This window comes from Uranotaenia lowii, chromosome 3 (genome assembly GCF_029784155.1).
Source record: "Uranotaenia lowii strain MFRU-FL chromosome 3, ASM2978415v1, whole genome shotgun sequence".
Classification (NCBI taxonomy): Eukaryota; Metazoa; Arthropoda; class Insecta; order Diptera; family Culicidae; genus Uranotaenia; species Uranotaenia lowii.
The window spans coordinates 133,880,035-133,892,974 of record NC_073693.1 but is presented as its reverse complement, the minus strand read 5'-3'; the positions used below and the strand labels follow the sequence as shown (position 1 = coordinate 133,892,974).

General features: G+C 38.0%; 1 protein-coding gene and 1 long non-coding RNA gene across 2 annotated transcripts in view; both read right to left on the bottom strand.

Moving 5' to 3' along the window:
- The window catches only part of LOC129750996 (carboxypeptidase B-like), a 38,054-nt gene that overhangs the window by 11,880 nt on the left and 13,234 nt on the right, over positions 1-12,940 (bottom strand). The window lies entirely within an intron of this gene.
- Positions 9,138-9,823, bottom strand: LOC129750999 (uncharacterized). Its single transcript, XR_008738557.1, has 3 exons — positions 9,769-9,823; positions 9,607-9,677; positions 9,138-9,456 (listed from the first exon to the last, which is right to left on the bottom strand). It is a non-coding gene; the product is annotated as an uncharacterized LOC129750999 (long non-coding RNA).

Below are 12,940 nucleotides of genomic sequence, written 5' to 3'. Positions count from 1 at the left end.
GCCATTTGACGCCACTCAACGATATCTAGGGAGCTTTTACATTTCCGAATTCATATTACGCCTCTTATGCAAGTTTTCGCTACGCCAATCCGTCTTTTTTTGAATACCAAGAGTTGTTATGAAGAACTTGACGCCTATAAACACGGAAATCGTGATCCTAATTCTGCCCCTTTCTTGGACTCATATGTGTGTGGGCAGGATGTATCCCAAAATAACCCTTTTCCCAGATGGTCCCTGTTCCAAAGTTGAATTAAAGACAGTAGTAGCACGAACAGTAAATATAAAAAGGATGGAATAAAGCAATTTAAAGTGGACAATAAAATGAACATTGGCTAAAGACTATCAAATCATCGTCGCCTTCATCTTGACGACTCTTTGACGAAAACATTTCTTTGATTCGACGTCTTTAATCTGGTTCACGACTCGACGATCTCCCAGTAGCTCCGGTCTTACAACATTTCTCCTGGCGTGAAGACTCCCACATGACTCTAATCCGACAGCTTTCAAAATGGCTCTTAATCTTGACGATCTACATGTGGCTCGACACAACTTCTGAACCATTTCTGCAGCACGACGCTTTTCCTAAAGGCTCGTCACCTACCAGTGGTTTCAGCTCGACGATCTTCCAATTACCGTAGAACTTTCATGGTTGCATTCCAACGACTCCCACCAGGCTCCGTTCCTACGATCTTCCAGATGGACCTTGATCTAGACGACCTTCACTTAGATCTGGCTCGACGAAGTTTAGGGATTAAAATCCCAGAAAAAAAAATCTGGCTCGACGACCTTTCTATGACGACGGCCTCCATCTGGCTCCGTTTCGTCGACCTTCACCTTGATCCGGATCAGCGACCTCCCAATGGCTCCGGCTCGACACTCTTTTGGATCGTTGTTGGTGTGATTACCTCCCATCTGGTTTCCGGCTCTCCAATCTTCCAATGGCTCCGGCACAATGACCTTCCAATCGCAACGAATCAATGTCCTCGCAATGGCTCCGATCTGACCAATTTCCTGTGACTCTGGTACCTGACTCGACACCCTTCCAATGGTTCCTAGCTCGTTGACTTTCCCTGGCTTTGGCTTATTGTCCTTCCATCGGCTCTGACTTGTCTATCTGTTACTGATGATTCTGCTTTTCTTCCTTTCCAAGTAGCAACCATCTGACGTACCCGAACAAGTAGCACGCATCGATAGAATTGGTTAAGCAATCAAAACAGCACTTGTGAGCGCTGCTTGTGGGATTTTTTGTCCGGTCGGACGCAACCTCATGTGTTCGATCCATCCGTAGCTGGTTAATTGTGGGTAGCAATGTGACTTCTTCGTCACTTACTACAAACAACCAGCTGGTGCTGGGCCAAAGTATCACACAAGTAGTTTAAAGCTGTCGATAACACAAAGCTCACATTTTCACCATCTATTCGTTTCTTCTACCCAAAGCACTCTAGCTTTGACCTTTCTACCGATCAATTTTCAAAATAATCTAAAACGGCGCCGGTCACGCCCAAGTATTTAATGAGGGATGAAGAAAGGATTTCTTTATTTAATCAACAGACCAAATAGAGGTCCAAGTGATGACAAATTGAAAATACACAAAACTTACAAATAACTAACGATTTATCGATATACTTTTAACTTTTCCTTGGAAAACATCCCTCGATACGTCAAAGTCGAAGAACTCGGAAAAGCTGTTGAACGTTCTCATAACACCGATGGGAGCACCATTGGCTCCGTAGTTGTTTAATTGAATGGAAACATACAGTTGAAGGTTCTGCTTTCTCAGTCCATGGCGTCTCACACTAAGAGGAATAGCTTCCAGTAGCGTAGGACAATCGATTCGCGATGTCAGTAGATCGGCGACGAAAAAGGCTCGTGTTGCATTTCTTCAGGCTTGAAGAGTATACATGTCTATGAGACGACAACGATGTTCGTAGCTTGGCAGGTGAAACGAGTCTTTCCAGTTTAGGTATCTGAGGGCATAACGCAATAAGCGCCGCTGGATAGCCTCGAGCCGCTCAGTACCGTTCTAGTAGTAGCGACACCAGCCAGCTGATGCGTATTCGAGGATGGCTCGAACTATGCTGCAATACAGGCTCTTCAGGCAGTACACTTCCTTGAAGCCCTTGGCCACTCGAAATAAAACCGTTTGAATGTTTATAATGTAGAACAGTTTAAGACCATCCGCGCATAACAAAGTGTCGGGCCGTCGAGGAGTGAGAGCACATCGTTAAAATAGATTAAGAAGATAATCGGTCCTAAGTGATTACCTTGGGACACACTTGAGGAGGCAGAGAATTGGCTGAGAGAGAGTCTCAAGTGCGAACTGTCAATCAAAGTCCAGTAAAGTAATTGCGGAACCAGCCAAGCTTACCAATGGCAATATCGTGGTTCACCTTATCAAATGCTGCTGACAAATCGGATTGAATGGCGTCAGTTTGAGGCTTAGCAGCAAAACTTTAATGCACATAGGAGGTGAAGGTCAACAGGTTAGTTGTCGTGGAGCGTTTGGGCATAAATTCGTTCTGATCGATTGAAAAATTTTGCTAACAGTATGAAAAAATTGGATCCATAACAACTAATTCGAATAGTTTCGAGATTGCACCTAAAGCGGAAATTCCTCTTTAGTTGTTGATATCTCTCCGATCCACCTTTTTATGGACCGGAAACATGTAAGCTTCCTTCCACAGTGAAAAGTATATGACTCTGTGAAGAGAAACTTGAAAGATGAGTCTCACAGCAGTCAGTAAAAAAGACATTAATCGTTTTAGAAAGGTAGATGGTAAACCCACTTGTAAACCGTCCGGACCTGTAGAGAGGGAGTTTTAGAGTTTTGCCGCTGCTTTAGATATGTTCTCATCCTCTACTACGATCGTGCTTATGCAGAAGCCGAGTGGCAAAACATTCCTAACAGCACTCTCTACATGTTCTGGGGATGTTGAAGCAGTAGCAAAGGTACTCAAGAATTTTAGAGCAAAGAGAGCACTGATCCCGCAATCAGAGTTCGCAATGTTGCCATCCAGAAACATTTGAGTTAGTACCAGGTTCATTCGGCTGACTTTTGACATGCTTCCAGAACGATTTTGAGTTGGACTTGAGGGTGCGTTGTACTCGAAAAAGATAATTTTGGTAACAACGTTTACTGGCTTTTTTATAAGCGGAGTTCAGTCTTCGATATGCATCCTTAGTTTGGGAGGATTTGAGCTTATGGTGATTTCTAAGGGCATATCTCTTCGCCGTCTTCAGTCGACGCCGTTTTTTCGTAAACCAGGGATTCCTCAAATCCTCGGAAGTCGTGCGTTTTGGCACGTGGCGGTCGATAACGTAATTTAAGATATGCGTAAAAGATTGTTAGTTCGACACATTTTTAGGATCAATCTTAAAGTTATAGATGATGCTTTTTAAAAACATATTGAATTGTGGGAAAGGTTTGCAGAAAGTGCTCCTGAAAAACTTTGCGGCACGTTGCCAAGCTTTGCCTTATATGAATGAAAATAAAAATGACTTAAATTGAAAAAAATAAATTATGGTAATATGCTATGCAATTTGACAAATAATCGTACTTTAGTTTTAGTTGTATTACCTACACGCAGAGAAAACTTGGATTTTGATACAAAACAAAACTGACTTTGAATCAAAACATTCAGTTTTTTTAATCAAACTCCTGTTTTCTTTGAATCAATGAATTATCGTTCTGATTCAAATGAAAAATTTTTGAAAGAAAGAATTAATTTTTTGAACTGAAGAATTTTGGACTTTGATTTTGAACAAATTCTTTGATTCAAAAGAAATTTGTTCAATTGCACATTTCGTTAAAAACAAAGTAAATTTTCTTTCAACCAAAGAAAATTGTTTTCAACAGAAAGGAATAATTTCTTTAAATTAAAATTTTTAACTTAGAAGATATTTTGGATTGAGCAAGAACCGAATTTCAAATAAAGTTTGTCCGGTTGTGTTGAAAATCAAAACTAGTGAATCAGAGATAGCTTTAGGAGGATTCAGGATGAAGAATGGTAAGTGTGTGTTAATCCATTAATCAAAAAAGTGAATGTTTAAGATTTTATATAAACTCTTACATTACAGGACCGCGGCAGATTTCGCCCCAAATCCAGCGGTCTCATAATCTCCGGCCCGATCTTCAGCGGTAATCACCAGTTGAGATGACCACTAAAGCTAGCAACCGGAGCTGCTTCCAGAAGTCTATATTGTATAAGTATATTGTATATTGTATAAGTATATTGAGCGGCCCCCTCAGGCCAAAATTAGGACCAAAATTATAGTGAACCAGTTTTAGTGTTAATTTTGTGAATAAAAATGAATTTAAAATGTAAATTCTTTCTTTTTATTATTCAAAATTCCTAATAGGAACTTCGGGACAACAGAAAATATTCCTTCCAATTGGAATAAAAGGAAAATGGTTCAATGAACCAATCCTTTTAAATCTAAATCTAAATTACATTGTAGCAAACGAGAACAACTTTGCATCAAATGGAACTCTTTTTTGTTTCAAAGCATTAATATTTTGATACAAAGATTTTTCAAAAGAAAAATTCTTTGAAACAAAGGAAAATGCCTTTGAATCAAAGGAATTTTTGTTTATCCCAAAATCAAAGGAAAAAATCCTTTGTTTTTGCGGCACTTTCCTTTGAAATGAAAAATCTTTTCGCTGCGTGTACAAACAAATTTTCGTAACCATCCTACTCCAAAATTTTAAGTGACATGCATATCAAATGAACGCTACTGTCGCTGAATCCCAAAACCGGAGCTTTCGTCAACATCAGCGACGGCGACATTCACTGACGACATTTCATGTTGACCAGACATCTATCAAACATCTTCCAAGTGTCGGAACCACACAAAAGAAAGGGTTGCCGATTGCAAAGGTGTTTGATGAATTGATATGACATTTTTCATCGTCGCTTGTTGTCAAGGTTGCCAATCGCAAGCACAAAAACTTCGGATTTCAACTGCATTGACAATAAAACCAGCTAGTTGTTTTAGCAACTTTACTTTCATTTTATTCTTTGGAATTTCATTTACATCATCAATATGTCAACAAATCAGATTTTCATGTTTTCGTGACGAAAGGAAAACAACTTGGTTCTAAATCCCTCGTAAAAATGGAAAAAATACACTCTCTGGAGCCACTATTGATTGCTCTTACCACCTTGAGCCACCATCGGTTTTAACACGTTCGTCGTCACGCTCATTTTGGTAGTTTTACTAGCTGGGCCCAAAGAAATTTTCAGAGAGAGAAAGCAAAGAGGGAGAACTCCCATATTTGAAACGTGTGGCGAAGCTGAGCGGTAAACTCAAATAAGAGAGCGTCACACGCTTTTTGATGTGACGGGGCCCCCCAGGAAATACACCCGTCACCCGAATATGGGTGCAGTGGCGACGAACGTGTTAAGTGGACTTAATTGTAACATGATGTACTTTTTATATGAAATAATAGTAAAACTAGCCTTAAAAATGGAATGTCTTTTTTTCCATTTAGAACATTTGTATTCTGGACAACATATTCTATAAGTGAAATACAAATTTAAATCTTTTGCAGCAGTTTTCTGTGAATTCTTAAGATGTTTCATACGACGTAATGAAAGCTCAAACGATACCGTCAACTGGGGCAACATGCAACAATTTTCAAATTCAATGGCTTCTAAAAAACTTATGTTCACAATTAATCCTACCCCTTATGCATCAAAAGTTTTAAGGATGCTGGGGTATCAAATTGGCGTAGTAAGAAAAATTGTAGGTTTCTTCAGTTATTTTTAATTTTCTAAAAACATGCGATTTTCACCCTCCTTAGAAAATGGGGTAACTTGCAACAAACTTTGTTTTTAATGAAAAATTTTATGAACACGTACAAAAATTTATAGTTTTTAATATATTAGCGATGCCTTAAAGATCATTACGCATGACAACACTAATTGCAGTAGTTTTTGGGTCTGTAATAACTAATTTTCACATTTTTTCTGAAAATGAAGATGCTGCATACATTTAGGGGTTAAATAATACTACGAAAAATTCTAAATGCTTAAATCATTAAAATAAATGTTTGGATGAATGAAATTTCAATATTTACAAACGCGTGATGCCATACATTCATATTCCAACACATGGAAACAAGATTTACAAGATATTTATTTGATTTGCATTTTGTTGCATTTAACCCCAGACACCTAACGGAATTTGAAAAATATTTATTTAAAAAAATTGGGTTATTGTTCGAAAAATATTTTTACACCAACAATGTTGGTATAACATGAGGAAACCAGTAAAAAGATTGTAGGTAATATAATCAAGCCAATCTGCCATACTGGGTGTCGAGACCGACCGGATATTTTTTCTTCCAAAGTCCGTTTTCGCAATCGCATTAAACCGAACCTTCGTTCAAGAAATTTCTCTGTAAACTGACTCATCCTTCTTTCGCGTCACATCGCGCGTTCCTCTTTACGAAAACTCTACACAGAATTTTCTCTCAAAGTAACGATTCCGAGACCAAACGACTGTTCCCGATTCCCAAGAATCTCAATAGGTGGTATGAAAAAAACCTAGCAATAGCTTTTGCTAAACTAAATCGAGCAGTCGAGCAGTCGCTTAAAGCAATTGCTTCGGTTGATATGAATAAAGTTTTTTTTGACAGCTGTTTTCTCTGTCAGGAGCTTTTACTTTTAGAACAAGCTAATTTGGTATGAATAAAGCCCAAATCTGAAGTAATCGCTCGACAAATCTCCTAGCAATTGCTTTATTTTCTAAGCATGCTCGGTAGCAGACTTTTCCAATAAAAAATTCTTTAGCAATGTCATGAATTTATTAAATAAGCAATATTACACTTCAAAACAATTCAAAAAGGCATTTTCAACATGTATAAAGAAAAGTCGGAGTGATAATCCAGCTTTTTTTTTTCATATTCCTGTCGTTGTATGAATTGATTCGTCTAAGATGAAACTTAACAAATCAATCAGTAAATATTTTAAATTAAAAATTCCGGCTATAGTGGAAGAAGTCCCAATCGGCTTGAAGTTGAAAGAAAATTGTAATAATTTAAAACATAATTCAGACTTCCATATTTATATGATTTTTTTTTATAATTCTAAGATTTAAAAAAAAAATTAAATTAAGATGCGCGCCTATTACCTATTTTTTTATACATCGGATTATCCCGATCCGAATACGTGTGGGAGAGCTATGATAAATGTTAAAGTTAGGCTATTTGTTGTTTGACTATATTCGAATATGTATTCATTTTTCTTTAAACATCAACATACGAGCACGCAATAACCAAAAAATTTCCGGTCGTTCTTACACCCACCATGCGCCCCGTCGACTTCATGGCTATTTTAGCCGGACTTTTAAATTTTCTGATCGTCTTCTTTCATTTAACTTGAGAAAACTTCAGATTCTGCTGGTTGGATAGCTCTATTTTTCGAAGCAAAAGCTATGTTCTAAGACTTTAGTACACATCCGCTAAGCAAATGTTTATTCATACCAAACTAAGCAAATGCTTTGGGCTTTTGCTTTGCTTGATTTCGAGCTAAGTAAAAGCTGCCGAAGCAATTGCTAAATCTTATTCATACCACTAAATGTACTCTTTTCAAATAGTGTTGCCATTCTTTCAATTTTACACACCTGCTAACTGTATTTAAATTATTTATACATGCTTTATTCCCTACACTGGGTAAAGTTTTTTTCGGCATCAAAAAATGTTAAAATTTGTACATTTATTGCTCGATTTTTTAAATTTTACATAAAAATGAAAAACTTAAGAAAACTAGCTTAAAATGTGAGAAATTATCCCGAGTAGACTTTGATGCCCAAATCGATAGCAAACAGTAACCAAGCTGAGCTATCAATGCCAAAATGATAGCATAATTTAGTATCAATTTTTTCCCGATTGCATAATCAGGTTTCATTGAAGCATCAATATGTCAAAATATGATGCCAATCCAATACCTAAATAAGGCATTGAGACCAAAATGAAAGCTTTATTTGGTTTTAGTTTTTCCCTGATAACACAACAAGGCATCATTAAGGTTTCATTTATTTCAATAGAGCAGAAAAGTGAGATCAAAATGATAGCATGATTTGGTATTCTATTTTGTTTGATAAAAAATCAGATTAAATTAAGTGTTCAAAATTAAATTGAACTGATGAAATTGAATGAAATTGAAATAACACGATTTAGCAATCAAATTTCAGCGATAGAAATTTTTTTTTTTAAAGTGTTTAAATTTAAATTGTACTGAAAACAAACAACGAACTCAGTCGTTATCAGCATAGTGCGTTGATTACTTAGTGTTGATTTCTATGTCATAGTAAAACTAAGCATCGTTAAGGTATCACCGAATCAAATAGAAATTAACAATTGAAATCAAGCTTATTGGGATTATCAATTATAATAAACAAAAGTTTTTATGAAATTCATGTACGTGATTAAAAACATGAAGAATTAAAATTTTCGTCAAAAAACAAATAACTATAAAAATTATTGGTTATTGGACGGGCTTCCAGGTTTTTAAAACAAAAATTGATAAATTAAGATTTGAAAATATTGAATCATATTCATGTTCTAGCTCATCGCAAAAAGAAATAATAAATTAATCAAAAGTAAAAACTAACATAGTTGAATCACAAACCATCTTACAAAAAAAAAATCCCTTCTAATCTTATACATTTTTAAGAATATAATTAAATTCTAACCATTGACTGTTCAGTGTTAAAACATAAAATAATGCACAAATCAAATAGTTTGTAACTCGAGGTTAACTCAGTGGGTGGGTGGTTTTGGTTAAAGGTGTATTGAGTGGAATTGTGGACTCAGGGTCGTAATCAGGAATCACCACGGGCTACTCCCTCTTGAGTGCTGCAAGGGTACCCAAAATAGAGATGTCCAAAAGCGTAACAAACAAACCCTGTTATAAAAAGCGAGTGGTACCTCGCATGTCACCAACCGTTTTTCGGAGACTAATTTTCATAGCTGACCAAAGTAGAAATTCTTTCTCGGAACGTATCAGGGGGAGGCATGGGAAAACGTAGTATTAACGATAACAAATCAAAAAGTGGAAACAACTTCAACTAAATAAATAGTACTAACACAGGATATTGGGTTTACAAAGTACTGCGTGGTTATTTATTGGCGACAATAACCCTAAACTCAACATCACGTTTGCTCTTATACTTGCGGTTTTACAGGTGTAGGTTTCTGGTTAGTTGTTTGCGTTGCGATCTTTGAAGCTTTCCTTATCGACCCGGTTGATTGTTCTGGTAGATTCTCACCGATTTCGGCGTCCCGAAACGGTGTCGAATCAACAATAGCTGATACAGGTCCGAGTTGGTGCGGTTGTTGTTAGGTAGACTGGATTGAGGTTATGTCCACCCGATGCGTCTTACTTTTCTGTCCGTATTTAGCGTGGTTATTTGTGTTGGCCACAACCGCCACCTGTCGAGGTCGATGCAAAGCTTGAAGGGAATAAACCAAGAAGAAAAAGGTCCTCTGGACCTGACCAGAGCAATTACTACACGTGATGTCATATTTTTGTTTACCGCATGTTTTCTTTCTTATAACTATTTTACAATATTTATATGAATATAAGTTTTAACAAAATTTACCTTTTTCTTCGTATTTTGTTTTTAATCTGTTTCAGTGTTTCTTCTATGTAACATTTCACGTGGTTTTACGGCTATTTGATATAAGAAAACAATTTAAGTATTCTCGCACAGATCCACGTGGTGTTTGTTCTAACATTTTAATCTAAACTTTAAGAATTTTACCTTTTCGTTCGTAATTCGGTGTAACTTGTTATTATTTTGTTATTATAAACTTTTACAACGTTTTTAGCTGTGTGATACACAAAATATGTTTTAGTTACACATTTTAACACGTGACTTTGTTTATACGTACTATTTCTATCAAACATACAACTTATATTTTTAGCCACTTTTAACTTTCCGTGTTTTACGTCTTTTAACTTGTAGACCTTACTTGTACTTTTTAACCTGTAATTAGTATTTATTCTTTAGAATTAGTTGAACCACTTTAAAAAACGTGATTATTACTTTTAACTTTACGGACACGGCGCGCACTTCATAGCCCTAAGGCGTTCACGGACAGAAAGAAACCTTTACTTGCTAGGCCGAATCTAAGCAACCTTGAATCACATAGAGTTCATCCGACCGTCACACCAATATATAAGTACGTCGGCAAATGGAAATGACGTGTGCGACGTTGATTGGGTGATGACACTTCCTCGCGATAACAAAAGCCTGTTCATCCGCGCCCATGGGTATCTCTCGGGAGAGAGTAGCCGCGTAGTGAGAGGGATGGGAGGTAAAATGGGACGAACCCCTGAGTGGCGATTGTTTTGACGTCTCTCGATGAGAGCTAGTGAGAACCCCTTACCAGGGATGTAGTCTGTTTTGCAAAAGTGTCGGAGACACATTATTTTTAGGTTACAAACGGTTACATTACCCCATCGTCCCTTCTCAAAATGAATGAAAATCATTCATTTTGTGATCAAAGAGATGAACGCAAACATTTGTTTTTCTATTTCATTGTGAAATATTGGAATTATTAATATTTTATTTGGATCTTTGATATTCTCGAATAGCCTATTTCTCAATCAGCATGTGATTGGAACAGCCTCAAATTACCTCAATGGAACTCATTGAGTGACGTTCACTCACGCGATACGTCAGCGATTATAAAAATTTCGAAAGCTTTCAATGTAAACAATGGCTCAGATGGATGGTGCAATTTTGGTAAGTTTTTCACCTTATTTTCGCAAAAATAAGTCCTCAAAAGCGCTAATATGGGCAGATTTTAGTACTATTCTAACGTTTTTCTATCTCTCTTTTCTTTTCAGCTAAAACTGCGGGGAGGAAATACCTGGAAAGGTGCAAAATTAGGCCAAAATCACCAGGTGCGAGCGGATAATTTTCTTTATAGATCGAAGTGCTACAACATTTCCGAACGTGTTGTGCTATCGCGATTAGAAATACTAGTTCCTGTGCTTATTTCGTTTCTTCGCATCTCCTGGGCAGATGGCTGAAGCTAAACCTACGGATGGAAGGAAATCAATACAGGATACGATTTAGGGTAAGTTTTATGTATCGGTTATTGACCCGAGCAGGTGCAATAATATTTGTTTTCGTTTTCTTCTTTTTTTTTCAGGTACAAGGTTTTAAGTCGGCTGCGGAGAAGACCCCAATGGATTTGCCCGAAGGATCAGCTAACTCATAGGAGCTGGTGCCAATCCGAGCAAGGATCTTGCAAGGATTATAGCACGGTCCAAGTTTGGCGTTGTATTTTTCACCGGCCGAGGACTGACGAAAGTTTCGTTTTAGGACCTGTTGACCGACTTCGTACACCGGAGCAGAGGTTTTATACCGTAAATTATATGTTTTCGCATTTTTATCAAAATTTTTCTTGATATTTTTAGATACAATATCGTGGATAAACTGATTAGTGCTGTTTTGTTGTTCCTGCCTTACTGAATCCGAAATTCCCTCAGCATCACGATCGATGCGATGTTGATCGCCAGAATCGACTATTTCGTGACCAAATAATATTTTATAAGGGGAAAATCCAGTGGCGGAGTGAGGGGTGTTGTTTAGGGCGTGTTCAATTTCCGAGATTCGCGTGTCCCATAGAGTTTGGTCGGACCTAACGTATGTTCTGACGCACGCGTTGATTGTGCGATTAAGCCTTTCCACCGGGTTTGACTGGCTGTGGTGGCGGGCATTAGTCCAGTGGCGCACGTTGTATTTATCGAGGAAAATCTTAAACTCCTTCGACAAAAACGTCGATGCGTTGTCTGAGATAAGACATTCGGGAGTTGAGTAGCGTCGAAACCAATTCTCTTCAAGGAGTTTACACACTATCGGCGTGGCTATCTTCCTAACAGGAAACAGAAGGGAAAACTTTGAGAACAAATCCATTACCACAAAGAGATGGGAGTTGCCCTGTTTACTCCTGGGTAAGGATTGTATGAAATCGATACCAATTATCTGGAACGGTTTTGTGACAATTCTTTGATTGCCCATGGTAGGATGTTGGGAGGTGTTAGCAGGCTTGCATTCTTTGCATAAGATGCATTTTCCGATGTATGAACGTACATACTGTGCCATTTTGGGCCAATAGTACAACTTTTTTATTTTGGCAAGTGTTTTTTCATAACCCAAGTGTAGGGCATCATCGTGGTTCTCTACCAAAACCTGCTCATGCAGATCCGGCGGAACGCAGACTTTCCACGAAAAAGAGTAATCGGTAGCGGGTTCGTTGGATGATATTAATCTTTTAAGTACACCATTTTCTAAACGATAATCTTTGTGTTTTTCAGGTTCTTGCTCGACTTTGGCTACCATTGTCAGATACCAGCTAGGATGTCCAGGTGAAGTATTGAGCTCTTCGACTGCACGAGATAGAGCGTCAGGCACCACGTTGTCAGACCCTCGTCGGTGCTTGATCTCCATGTCATATCGTTGCAGCTCAATGCTCCACCTGCACAGTCTGGAAGAAGTTCTCCAGCTGCTTCTAAGGATGTATGTGAGGGCCGAGGCATCCGTGTACACGGTGAACTTCGTACCCTCAACATAACATCGGAACTTTTCGATGGACTTGAGGACTGCTAAAGCTTCCTTTTCTGTAGCGCAATAACGTTGTTGCGTGGTCCTTAGTTTCTGGGAAAAGAAAGCGACGGGCTTTTCACCGTTGTCGTAGAATTGAGTCAGTACTCCCGCTATAGCGATATCACTTGCATCACAGTGTATGCAGAACGGCCTGCTGAAGTCAGGATTCGTTAAGATAGGGGTGCTGATCAACAGTTCCTTTATCGTAACGAATGCTGTTTCAGCGAGGTCATGCCATTTGATAGCTTTGGGCTTGCCTTTGAGAAGATCTGTTAGGGGCTGTACAACTGCACTGAAGTTAGCTATGAATCTTCGA